General features: G+C 35.2%; 1 protein-coding gene across 1 annotated transcript in view; it reads left to right on the top strand.

The window, feature by feature from the left end:
- The first annotated feature begins 701 nt into the window (after positions 1-701).
- Positions 702-11295, top strand: part of LOC141448060 (sodium- and chloride-dependent GABA transporter 1-like) — a 45807-nt gene continuing 35213 nt past the window's right edge. The window contains exon 1 of the mRNA XM_074116104.1: positions 702-834. The gene's annotated coding sequence lies outside the window, so the exon portion shown is untranslated. The remainder of the gene's footprint in view (positions 835-11295) is intronic.

Below are 11295 nucleotides of genomic sequence, written 5' to 3'. Positions count from 1 at the left end.
TAACAAGTGTAAGAGCAGATCGTCGCTTTATTGTTAGGTAGGGGAGCCCTAACCCTATCATCCTACCAAATTTTATCAAAATCGGGCCAAGATTTACAGAGTAATTAGTAATAATAATTTTGGAGGGGGCCTTACGTAAAGGGGGCTAACTCCTCTCCCATTCGATGCACAGGGCCGAGACCCCCAAAAGGCACATCTACATAAAATTCCCAATCGAATGACACCTCATTCATGAAAATCGGTTCACGCGTTTAGGCGCTACGTTGTTTACAAAAAAGGTAACAACAAGAACAACAAGAACAACAAGAACAACAAGAAGAAGAAGAACAAGAACAAGAACATTTTTTGAAAAAGCGGTTTTTGCTCATTTTCGGCAACTTTTTTCTCGAAACCTATTAGATCTGGGTGGTTGCAAAAAAATTACAGTTATGAAGGAGGGTTTGGAGTAAGATTTAAAGAAAATTTGGGAATTTTATCTTTTATAGAAAAAGAGAAAAAAATTGTCAAAGTTGGGTGTTTTTCAACGTTACGCTTTTTCGTGCAGTTTTTGATGGTCAACCCTTATACAACTGTCCTACCGGACAGTTTTAATGTGGGCGAATAAGAATTCACTTAGCCAGTAACCTAAACATAACATCTCACACAGGAGGTATTGCATACCTCTAAACTCATCCCCACCACTTAGATCACGTAGCCTTTTAGTTGGAGTGTACGCGACAGAGTTAGTTCAGTTCGCCGGCAACTTGGAGTTACCGCAGTGCATTCCAAACAAGGATGATAGCTAGGACTTCGTAGCAGAAGCAATTATTACAGCCATTTCTTATTTCCAAACAAGTAATTATATTTTTTATCTATAAAAGTTTTATTTAGAATAATTTTAATGTTTAGAATATATGGAGGAATCTTATTAAATAATATTATTAATTGAAAAAATGGATTATTATCAAATTGTATCCTATTTTATTATCGTGCTGAGCTTTTCATATTCTCTCACCAAATAAAAGGAAGTTTAACTATCAAACTTGTAGATTTTCGAGTTCGTTTTTAGCGGAAATACGTAATACTGAATTCCCGTGAATATGAAAAGAATGTTGCTTTATCTTATTATTTGAATAAGAGGAAGTATTGTAATCGTTTCGAAATTGTCAATATCAAGTTTCTTTTTTTATATGATTTAAGGCGCGTCAACATCTATGGTTATTGGCGCCCGGAGTTTTTTTCAGTGCACTGCCGGCCTCCGGACAGTGTTCTCTCGTTACAGACAACACTGTTACATCACCGGACAGTTAGCTGTAAGAAGCTCCTAGGAAGAGAAAATCTAAGGGTCAGCTGCTGGATTCGAACCAGGGACCTCCGCGTGGGTATGACCTTCCAGTATGCTAACCTCATAGCTAATCCCTATCTATGGTTATTGGCGCCCGGAGTTTTTTTCCAGTGCACTGCCGGCCTCCGGACAGTGTTCTCTCGTTACAGACAACACTGTTACATCACCGGACAGTGAGCTGTAAGAAGCTCCTAGGAAGAGAAAAATCTAAGGGTCAGCTGCTGGATTCGAACCAGGGACCTCCGCGTGGGAGTCCAGTATGCTAACAGCATAGCTAATCCCTTCCTTTAATATCAAGTTTCCATCAATAAAGTACCCGTTTTAAGGTCCGCTAAGTCCTCTTCTCCTCCTCCCCCTCTCAAAAAAAGTGGTTATTATAAAATGTTCAGTGTGTGTGTGAGCAAAGTGTCTCAAAAGCAAAAAAATAAAAACCGGAAACTCAAAATTCATAATATGTTTGGGGTTTTATAATGGATTACCCCCCCCAGCTACCGCTACCGGAAGTCGAACTTTCCTAAGAGGGATCTATCATGATTTAACCTAGAGCAAACACACAAAAACAAATACTAAATTTATAAATTTTAGAAAAAATTAGGAAAACACAGCTGTAAAACCCTCTTAGGATTTTCTCTGTCTCAAATGTTGAAAGGCTGAGATAACAGCCGAAAAGTCAAGATCCGGAAAGAAGTGGTTAATCAATATTTTCATATTAAATTCGTACTTAATCTAATCCATATTAAAAATATTAAATTAAATTTACCAAGTTAATGGCGAAAAACTGTATAATCATTCAATATAATCACAACTTCTTCATCAAAAAGGATTTTTACTCCATACTCTCCGCCATCTTCTTGGAAAATACCCTTAATTTTTCTCGTACATTCTGTTAGTAAATGCTACTTCCGCTTAAGCGGGATTTTCCCACCCGTTAACTTACTCTCCAGTCTCCAGAGAGCTGGCAGAAATTGAAATTATGAGCTTATTGCAAATATTTTGTTTTTTTTTTCCTGAGCTAGACAGTTTTACTTACATAAAATAGCATGTATAAAACACCAAACACAACTCATTCAACAAATCACAATTTCTCCACTCAATGGAAAAACAGTTTTTCCAGTACAAAAAAAAGGGAAATTAACTATATCTATAGCAAATATATCTGATGCTAGCAAAGAATATTTATTATGAAATCTGTAAGATTAAAATTTAATTATTTAATTTAGTAAAAACATACATTATATAGCTAATGATTGCAATTCTAAAATTTTAAAATGAGCCACTTCAAAACAATTTAATCTGGCTCAAAGAAGAAAAAAATTTGCCCCTCCATTTCGCTATCATACGATAATTTACTGGGGGTTTTTTTCCCCCAACTTGATAAGGAAAAAAATTATGTATTAAAAAAAATAAATAAATAAAAATAGATACGATTGAAAACCACATTCGCAAATATATGAGTAAAGTTCAAATGTTTTTGTACACCTTTGTGGGTTTTGAAACTGGGAACAGCAAAAATGATTCAATCAAATTAATTAAATCAATTTTTTCTGCTACCATGTAGGGAAGTTCTCATTACTCAATTAAAATCAGCTGTGTAATGCCCAACTTCCTACACTAGTGGGGGGAAATTCCCATTAGTGTCACTTTCCGCACTAGTGTGTGGAAAAACTTTATTGTACTTCCTTGATATAAGAAGTTTTGTTATTAAATATTTTCTGTAAAACTTTAATAAGCTTATTTAACGTAACTAAATAATTAAAAAACGAATATTAAACAATAAAATAAAAATGGAAAGGAATATAGAAATAAAAATAATACTTTAATAAATAATTAGATATTTTTAATTATAACAGTTAAAAAGGTTATAGTGTTACCTTATAGAAATTTAAAATGGATTCTAGTGATGCCTGTTTAGAAAACACTCCTCCATCAATAAAAGAAACAGCAGAAAATGTAATAAGTAATGTAAATACGTAAGTAATGTAAATAATTGTAATATAACAATAAATGTTTATAATAAATAAATTACTTTTTGTAGACTGTAAAAATGAAATTTTTAATTTTATTAGTTAATAAATGGTTGCAGAAAAAATATAATATTTAACTCGAGTGTAAACTATTTTCCTCACACTCGGCAATTTGCACTTGCACTCGCCTCGCTTCGCTCGCTCGTGCGTGCAAACCCTGCCTCGCGTGAGAAAAAGTACTACTTTCCACACTTGTTAAATAAATAACTATTCTTGAAGCTTGATAAATTTTATTATCTATAATTTTCATTTGTAACAACTTAAGGAAAAATTAGTACAAAGGGCATGAAAAAAATTAAGTTAGTTAAGCTTTTCTCAAATAAATACAATTTTTTTTTTAAAATGAAATTTTGTTTTTGGGTGGGACAATTTTCCGTTTTTTCCGGACGTGACAGGCGTAAGCTAACCTTTTTACAAAAATTCCTGTTTAAAAACGTTTTCTTTAAAGGGTGAACCAGTAAGCAATGTCCATAGGCCTACTGTGTGTAGTACATCTAAAAAGGAGTTCAATGACGTATTGGCCAACTTCATATTTTCTACTGTTCTTGAGTGACGTCACTTTAATTTTTTTCCCCCTAAAATCATTACTATTTTTTCCCAATAAAAATGTTATTACTCAGAAAGTTTTAGTCCGAATTCGATTCTGGATGACACGATTAGAAAAACAGATAAATTTTCTAAAAATTGATACCATTTCGAAGCATAAGTTATTCTCCAAACAGCCTCAATCTTCCCCCTGGGAAAATAAAAGTAATCGAAATTTTTGAAGAAAACTCATTCAGCCCTTACGTGATCATTATCAGACCTAGGTGCTGGCCACTTTTTATAAAAGTTTCCTTGTCTAATGGGGCTTTCAAACGGTCATATCATTTTTCTGGATTCCTTTTACCTTCGTACAAGAAATTACGTTTGTTTTACAAGAAAACGTGTTCACGAGCACTCAACAGTGTTAATCAAGTTGTTTAATTCATTGTAAACTCTTTTAGTTGGCTAAGTAGTCAATTTTTAAAGTAGGCTGTCTTAAAATAAGAAAGTCAAAGGTTACAAATTGCCTTTTAAACATTTACTTCTGATCTCAGTGAAGTATTTGAAAAAATGTTAGGAAATATTTTATCTAGGTCTGATAATGATCACATAAGGGCCTAATAAGTTTTCTTAAAAATTTCGATTACTTTTATTTTTCCAGGCTGTTTGGAGAATAACTTATGTTTCGAAATGGTATCAATTTTTAGGAAATTTATCTGTCTTTCTAACCTTGTCATCAGAATCGAATTCGGACTAAAACTTTCTGAGTAATAACATTTTTATTGCAAAAAAGTAATGATTTTAGAAAAAAAAAAAATTAAAGTGACCTCACTCAAGAATAGTGGACAATATGAAGTTGGCCAGTACGTCTTTGAAGTCCACTTTAGATGTACTACACACAGTAGGCCTGAGGATATTACTTACTCGTACTGGTTCGCCCTGTATATGTATGACGTTGGTAAAAAAATATAAATACTAAATTTGGAATTTGGAGGAATAGATTAAGCTAGAACTTCCGAGAATTTTATAAGAGAATCTCCGAGTCAGTGTTTACAATTATTTTTTTTTTAAATTGGTATGCGTAAAAAAAAAAAAAACGGAACTGATTGGCAACTTTTCTGAAAACCGGATATGCTACATGAAGAAGAAGACAAAATTAGGCAAATAGTTTAAATTCGTTTAGATACCACCCTCAAAAAGATCGGAAAATGAAATAATTTTGTACAAAAAAAATCAGTCGCCAATCAGCAGTACCAATGTACCGAGTAAATTTTTGGTACTTCTTTTTTTGAGACTTCATTAAAAATAACGTCAAGAATTGTTCTTTAAATTGGGTACTCACTAAAAGCACTAAGGTTTTAGAAATTCCTTTGAAACTTATTGCAAAAAAAAAAAGTGTTTTTTAGAAGGATTTTGAGTGAATTAATATTATGACGTTTGTCACGTTTAGTTGTAGTGAATTTCTACAAATAATGTGGATTCTGTGATTCTAAAAAACAATTAATGAATTAGATTTTTATTTCTGTTAAATCAACTTCTAATAAACTTTAAATAAATGAAGATAAGTCTACTGAAACTTTCTCTATCCTCAATTAACGTAATTAAAAATTCTCTTTGGAACTTACAATTTGCCCTAAACAAAAGATAGTTTTCGACTTGTTTACATCAACACTGCAGATAAGATGACTCATAACGGAAACTTGACGTCACAGCGTACCATATTTTTTTTTTTTTTAGGCAAAAAAAGCTTCCAAAATAAACTGATAGATAAGCCTAACAAATCGTATATGTCTACTTTCAATATAAATCTTTTTGGCAACTGCTTAGAAAATTACGCAAATCGCAAAAAAATAAAAAGAGTCGCATTTCCGGTCTACCGGTCTTGCTTGCAATTAATCGATTAACTAACAGGTGTTGGAACCGTACAATATATGTCTAAAATGGTCTGTTTAAGGAGTGTTTTAACACTAAACTGTTGTAACTCGCTCAAAATTTACATCGATTAATGTTTAGAGTGATTATAATAGATGTATCTCAAGTTCGCCTGTTTATTTGTATCCTTAAGCGGTTTCGGAGTTTCAGCCATCATCATAGATAGATTAATCAGTTTGCTGTCCTTTAATTACCTTACGTAGTAAAGTGAGAGAAAATCAAAAGTATTTTTGGAGGAGAAAATCAATTTTTTTTTGAAAACGGAAACCCCAACAAGAACTTGATAAACGTGGCGAATCCAGAATGGTTAGAATAAACGATCGCCTTCTTATTAATGGGGCAATCAAATGCTTGAATAATGCGCTTTTATGGCCAATATTCTGTTTAAATTGCCTTGGTTATTCTTTTTTTCAAAGCAATTATTATCCAATTTTACTTAATTTTCTTAGGTTTTATCAGCAAAGTATTTACGTGAGTATTACAAAGCTAAGATGGTGTATTTAAGTAACTTTAAAGCATTCAGAGTAATAATATTTATTGAGTAGAAGTAAATGACTAAGGTATCGATAAGACCAAATGTAACACCTTATTACAGGCTTAACCATCAAGTACATCTGAAGACTAACTCAAAGCTCAGGAATTCAATCTTATCTCACTAAGCCGGGGACGGACAGCCAAATAGTGATACGTCTTATCAGAAATGTAGAAATGTTAATTTTATTGATCTATCCAATTCAAAAGTTAAGTTGTTAAACTTTAAAGAATTAAATTTAAACGAATAAATATTTATTTAAGGTGCACCAACATCTGTGGTCACTCCTCATTGGTTCAGTGCACCGTTGGACAGTGTTCTCTCGTTACAGAAGGCACTCTCCATCACAGTACAGTGAGCTGTAAGAACCCGGGGAACTGGAATCTAGTATAAGCTAAACCGCTGTGCCCTAATTTATATTAGGGTTTGGTCTTGAATACTCAATGTTGCGGCCATATTTGCTGAACTTGGCCAGGATTTATGTCTCTTTATTAAGCATCTCGAAAAATTTAAATACATCCGCCAGCAAAATATGAATTTAGAATCAAATTTAGGACTAATTAATAAGAACTATTTTAGAAAAATATTTTGGGTACACCCAAGGCTTAATAGACTATTATATTCATGAGTAGGGAAGTGATTTACTAATTGGTTAGCGTATTGGATTCCCATGGCTGACTGTAGAATTAATCCGCCAAGGCAGCGGGGCTATTAACCAGGCCACTGCAGGCTCAAAAAACACATGCATCGCATGGGCCTGGCAGATGACAGACTTTGTAGGTTCTGTCAGGAAGAAGAGGAAACGGCACTGCACGTGTTGTATCAGTTTGAGGGGCTTGTCTGGGCTAAGGTTGTTACTTCTCGGGAAGGAAAAAAAACCAAGGCCTGAGAGCTTTACACTAGAAGTTGCTCTCCGGAAGTAAGAGTCTGATTAAAAGGACAGGTGTGGAGGGTGAGCTTTAGAGTGAGGGAAGCCACAATGGATCCAAAGAGGTCTCAGTGGCGTAGGCCTTAAGGGCCGCCTTAATTTAATCTAATCTATTCTATTGGATTCCGTTGATCACTACTCACCATCCGGTGATGGTAAGTGTTGTCTGTAACGAGAGAACAAAGACCCAGAGGCTGGCAGTGCACTGAATAAAGGTTCTGATACAACACTGATACAACACGTGCAGTGCCCGTTTCCTCTTCTTCCTGACAGAACCTACAAAGGCTATCATCTGCCAGGCCCATGCGATGCATATATTTTCTGAGTCTGCAGTGGCCCAGTTAATAAGCCTACAATTATCCTTATAGCCCCGCTGCCTTGAATAAAGCTCAAATGACCTCAAAAAAAAAAAAAATAATAATAATAATGAATGCAAAATGTCGTAACGAAATTGCAGATCGGTAGGATAACAGACCGCCGGAAGTGGCAGTCTCTCCGAACGAACAAGTTGAGAGCCTATTGCTTTGGTTTCTAAGAAACATTTCTCAGGAAATACTGAATTTAAGTGATGTTCTGAGGCAGTTTTGACGTCATACTTCTTCAGTATCATTCTCCAACATATCAGAGTCAATTACACTTCTTTGTTCAAATTCTAAATCTCAAACAAATTTTAATGACTTAAATTGTAGTAAAAAAAGGAAAAAGTCTCTCGACTGTCATTACATCCGATTTTGTTATTACGCAAAGAATGTTTATCCGTGGCTAAAACGGAAACTGTTTTCCCATAAAACAAAATACGAGGGTCGTTTGAAAAGTCCGTGCAAAAATAAAAACTACTTAATTTTTTGGGGTAAACCTTTTTTATTTTTCAACATAGTCTCCTTTTAGGTTTATACACTTCGTCCAACGCTACTCTAGTTTGTTGATCCCTTCCGAATAATAGGATTTGTCCAAGTCTGAAAAATAGCCATTCGTTTCTGCAATCACCTCCTCGTTTGAATAAAATCTTTTTCGCCAGCCATTTCTTCATATTGGGGAACAAATAGTAGTCCGAGGGAGCCAAGTCTGGAGAATAGGGGGGATGTGAAACGAGTTGGAACCCTATTTCCATTAATTTTGCGACCACAACTGCTGAGGTGTGAGCTGGTGCGTTGTCGTGATGGAAAAGGACTTTTTTGTGGGCCAATCGTGGGCGTTTTTCTTGCAGCTCGGTTTTCAAACGGTCCAATAACGATGAATAATATGCACCTGTAATAGTTTTACCCTTTTCCAGATAGTCGATGAGGATTATTCCTTGCGAATCCCAAAAGACAGTCGCCATAATCTTTCCGGCCGAAGGAACGGTCTTCGCCTTTTTTGGCGCAGATTCCCCCTTGGTAACCCATTGTTTAGATTGTTCTTTGGTCTCAGGAGTGTAGTGATGTATCCATGTTTCATCCACAGTGACGAAACGACGCTTAAAGTCCTGCGGATTCTTCTGGAACAGCTGCAAACCGTCCTTGCAACACTTCACACGATTTCGTTTTTGGTCAAGCGTGAGCAATCGCGGCACCCATCTTGCGGATAGCTTTGTCATGTCCAAATGTTGATGCAAAATATTATGTACCCGTTCATTCGAGATGCCCACAGCACTAGCAATCCCACGCACCTTCCACTCTTCTGTCATCCATCACCATATCATGGATTTTATCAATGATTTCTGCAGTAGTAACCTCAACAGGGCGTTCAGAACGTTCAACGGTCACTTGTGCCCATATGGCCACTCCGAAAATTTTGAAACCACTTATAAACTAATTCTAATCGAAGGTGCAGAGTCACCATAATGTTTATCAAGCTTCTCTTTAGTCTCCTGAGGCGTTTTGCCTTTCATAAAGTAGTGTTTAATCAACACACGAAATTCTTTTTCGTCCATTTTTTGAAAATCACTCGACTTTCTCGATTCAAACGAATGCCAAACACAAAGAAATGGACCGATCTGGCTGAAACTTGGTGTGTGTTCTTCCAAGAGATGCTACTAACTAAACATAACCTCGATACGCGCAAGTAGTGCTATCTCTCTGACTTTGCGCGGACTTTTCAAACGACCCTCGTATTTATCATTTCTTATTTAAATAAAAAATAAAAATAAATGGCCCTAACGGCCGCAGCGGTCGATGCGCTTCCCCCCCCCCCCCAATATACAAATTATAAAAAATAAATAAAAACTACCAACTGAAGGTCTTTTTAAATATCCATACTTCCATCGATCTGTATCTCGTTAACCTCAATTATAATAAAGTAAAAAGTTCACGATAATTCTAAGTGTAGCCCCAAAATAAATTAATGCAGCAAAGCATCATTGTTCTAAATCAAAAAGTTTCTTTATTTCTTGAATAGATTTCAAGATATTTTAAATAAGTATCTTAAGTTAAGAGAATATGTAGATTTTCGTATTTGTGAATTTTTAACAGCAGTAACCATTTTAAGGTACCCTGAATCTGAAACTAAATTTGATTTTTAACAGATTTGTCTCAATTCTTTTTTCTGTATCATAAATTTCTGTTACTAGTTGTTAGACTCTGCGTAAAGTATATTTTTTTATTAGCGTAACGACATTGAAATTGATCGATTCAATTGTAAACGTTAAATTCAGGCTATTAATAATTTCGCTCTTTAATTGAAGATCACGTGCTACAGAAATGTGTTTCTATTGTATTGTTTATAATTAAGAAATCTTTTTGGTTTCTAGCCTTAGTAATGACGAAAAATACTATTACTTTAATATGAAAATAGTTTTTCTTTCTACTAATTTGTTTAGTGCCAAATATTTTGCTGGTTATTTTCCATTTTCTTTTTTTTTAATTTCATATTTAACGTCAGCAAAATAATTATTGATTATTTGTACATTATTCAGCACTTTTATTCTTTTTTAATAAGTGTGTATATAAATTATAAAAAAACTGTGTCAAATAATTTTCTTACGTATTTTCTTAAACAAAAAGAAGTGGAATATCCCAAGTGGTAATAACTTTTTTTTTTTTTTGAAGTGACTGTACACTTTTCTAAGGATTCCAATATCTAAGGATGTTCCCTGAATTCCCCGAAGGATTCACAGATTAACATACGAGGGTCGTTTGAAAAGTCCGCGCAAAGTCAGAGAGATAGCACTACTGGCGCGTATCGAGGTTATGTTTAGTTAGTAGCATCTCTTGGAAGAACACACACCAAGTTTCAGCCAGATCGGTCTATTTCTTTGTGTTTGGCATTCGTTTGAATCGAGGAAGTCGAGTGATTTTCAAAAAATGAACGAAAAAGAATTTCGTGTGTTGATTAAACACTACTTTATGAAAGGCAAAACGCCTCAGGAGACTAAAGAGAAGCTTGATAAACATTATGGTGACTCTGCACCTTCGATTAGAACAATTTATAAGTGGTTTCAAAATTTTCGGAGTGGCCATATGGGGCACAAGTGACCGCTGTACGTTCTGGACGCCCTGTTGAGGTTACTACTCCAGAAATCATTGATAAAATCCATGATATGGTGATGGATGACAGAAGAGTGGAAGGTGCGTGGGATTGCTAGTGCTGTGGGCATCTCGAATGAACGGGGTACATAATATTTTGCATCAACATTTGGACATGACAAAGCTATCCGCAAGATGGGTGCCGCGATTGCTCACGCTTGACCAAAAACGAAATCGTGTAAGGACGGTTTGCAGCTGTTCCAGAAGAATCCGCAGGACTTTAAGCGTCGTTTCGTCACTGTGGATGAAACATGAATACATCACTACACTCCTGAGACCAAAGAACAATCTAAACAATGGGTTACCAAGGGGGAATCTGCGCCAAAAAAAGCGAAGACCGTTCCTTCGGCCGGAAAGATTATGGCGACTGTCTTTTTGGATTCGCAAGGAATAATCCTCATCGACTATCTGGAAAAGGGTAAAACTATTACAGGTGCATATTATTCATCGTTATTAGACCGTTTGAAAACCGAGATGCAAGAAAAACGCCCACGATTGGCCCACAAAAAAGTCCTTTTCCATCACGA

Source organism: Rhodnius prolixus, unplaced genomic scaffold, assembly GCF_049639745.1.
Source record: "Rhodnius prolixus isolate KJV_2025 unplaced genomic scaffold, Rpr scaffold_13, whole genome shotgun sequence".
Classification (NCBI taxonomy): Eukaryota; Metazoa; Arthropoda; class Insecta; order Hemiptera; family Reduviidae; genus Rhodnius; species Rhodnius prolixus.
This window is presented reverse-complemented; position numbering and strand designations above follow the sequence as displayed.